The sequence below is a fragment of the Charadrius vociferus genome, unplaced genomic scaffold, assembly GCF_000708025.1.
Source record: "Charadrius vociferus isolate BGI_N301 unplaced genomic scaffold, ASM70802v2 scaffold266, whole genome shotgun sequence".
Taxonomy (NCBI): Eukaryota; Metazoa; Chordata; class Aves; order Charadriiformes; family Charadriidae; genus Charadrius; species Charadrius vociferus.
Window position 1 is genome coordinate 3,011,776 of NW_009649114.1, and position 2,612 is coordinate 3,014,387.

Below are 2,612 nucleotides of genomic sequence, written 5' to 3' on the forward strand. Positions count from 1 at the left end.
GTGGTGGCCGGTGCGGGCTCGGTGGCGAGCGAGGGCTCCGGGCGCTGCCTGGGCTGGGTTTCTCGCTGCTTCTCGGTGCGGTTCGAGTGTGAGAAATGAAGGAGCCGGGGGGAGCGTGCGGGCGTTTGGGCCATCACCTGACTGCTGCCGTCGGTGCTGGCAAGCGCCCGGTATGTCCAGCTGACAGCTGAGCTTTAAAGGAGGGGGGAGAGACACCCTTGGGTGTTAAAGAAAAACAAAGCCGCGTGTGCGAGAGGGTTAAGGATGGAAGGAGAAGGGGCCGGCCGTGTGCGAGGTGTTCCAGGAAGGGTGGCCACGCTCTGGCTAACCTTGTGCAATAGTCTGTCCAGGAAAACAACTGTTGCTTTTTTTCCGGTCTGTTTTATGCTTTACCACCTTCAAAATCCCCCCTGGTGTTATCACCCCCCCACCCCCCATGGGAGTGGGATGGATACTGGCGTCCCAGAGCTCCCAGCAAACCAACCCACTGGCTGTTTGCCCCCTGCGTGGGGAAAACACACCAGGGCGATGCTGGGGAGGATGGGCAAAGGGGCTGCGATCGCTGGAGGGAGGTGGCGAGAGGAGCCGGGATGCTGCGGGATTGCCAGAATCAGCGAGGTTTTTTGGCAAAGAAAAGCTATTTTCGGCAAGGGGGGCAAGGCACGGGGCGAGCCCGGGGTTCGCCCGAAGCTGCGCAGTGGGTGAGCGGATCGGGGAGCGGAGCCCACAGCCCCGACCCTGCCAACAGCCTTGTGCAGGGAAAAACGACACCGCGGCGCTTTGAGACCGGTGGGGGAATGGAAAAGTCCCAGGGAGCTTCCTGCCAGGGCCAAATTGTCTCCTCCAACGAGTCAAGGACAGCGTGTGCCCCCCCTCCGCACCCCCCCCACCCACTGGGAGAAACAAACACCCACTGCCGGGTGTCCTCTCCGGCACGTGCCAGGGGCAGGCTCCTCCGGACATGCCGTGCCAGCCCCGTGCATCCCAAGAAGACAGGATCCATATGTTATTTAGGGGATCTGGGTATCCCCCAGGACAAGCAGGGGGTGGTGCCCGCTCTCATCCCCCCCGTGCCAGGGGTCCTGGACCAGTCCCCAGCGATAACTGGGGGGACACGAGGAAATCGGTGCCCACGACGGGGGTCCCGCGGGCTGCGGTGGGGAAGGCGCTGGGAGGGTTTCGCAACAAAGCGGCAGGAGATCGGGAAGAAAATCTTGCTGTTGAGATAACGATTGATGGATGTGGTAATTCTCACTAACTGGAGGGGAGAAAACAGACTCACGGAGACCAGAGGGATCGAACTGATGGTCGGGGCCAAAGGCTGAGATTAAAGACAGGGATGAAACAAAGACCCCGATTCCCGAGCCCTGACTTCCCTCTGCTTTATGCTGGTATTTTAGATCAGGGAAGTGGTGTGGGTTTTTGGTTTTTTTTTGAAAAAGCTCGGTTTCTGAAGGAAAAAAAGCTGCCGTGGGTGCTCTGCGAGGCCAGCCGCCGCGCATCCCCCCCAACAACTTCTGAACCCATCGGCCCCTCTCAGCAAAAGGCAATAGAGGCATCAAAAATTCAGGGTGTAAATTCCCCTAAGGTACCTCTCTGCTTTCCAGCGATGGGGTGAAACATCCCCCGGCTGTGATTCGGCTCTGCTCGGCATCGCCTGCGCCGTGACAGCCCCGGAGCAACCTGGAGAGAAGAGGTTGGGAGTCAAACACGGAGGGCTCGTGGAGCCTGAGCGACCTTTCCAAGCGGGGTGCCGTGCTCGGCCGTGGGGAACACGCTCCCGTCCTCCCCTTCTCCCCTGCCACAACATCATCCCTGATCGCATCGCCCCGGCCGAACAGCTGAGCTGTAGGACATCCTTAAATGTTGCTGCTGTGGGGTTGTGGAGAACTCGTGCTCGATAATGTACGCCCCAGTGACAGATGGAGATTTTCAGTGGGTTTTGGTGCCGTTAAAGGGGGCAGCGATGCGAGGAAGGGCCAGCCCACACCTGGGGATGCCAGTGCAGCCCCGGACCCAGCTGATGCCTTCTCCATCCCACCTGGGCTCACCTAGACGGGGCTTAGCACCAAAACCCCTGCCTCCCCTGGGACAGGGGCACAGGCTACAGCCCAGAGCTGTCCCAGGGTTGAAGCACAACTCTCCCCCTTCCACAAGCCAGGGGCGATCACCGCAGGCACCAGCTGCCTCTCCTGTGCGGCTGGAAAGGGCTCAGCATCACAGGAGGCGGTCCCCACGTGCCACTGCTCAGCATCACGGACCACCCCAGCAGCAGGAACGCGCTGGTTCCCAACATCTGCTTCTCCCTCCTCCCATCCCCCAAGTCAGGCTGCTCTTGGTGTTCCCTCCTCCTTTTCCAGGACAGCTCTCCATGCCCGCTCCCCCTCGCCGTGCTTGCCACGAGGGTGACGTGGGCGAGCAGCGTGTCCCAACATCCCTTATTCTCACCCTCAGGCGCTACAGCGCGTTGCTCCAAAAGCCCCGCAAAGAGGAGCCAAGCCGGCACGCAGTCCCCAAACGCGGCAGGCTTTAAATCTAATCGTTATTGAGCTGGTAGGTGGGGGCTGGGACCATGCTGGGGGGGTCCCTTGGGCTCAGCGAGGGGCAGGAGG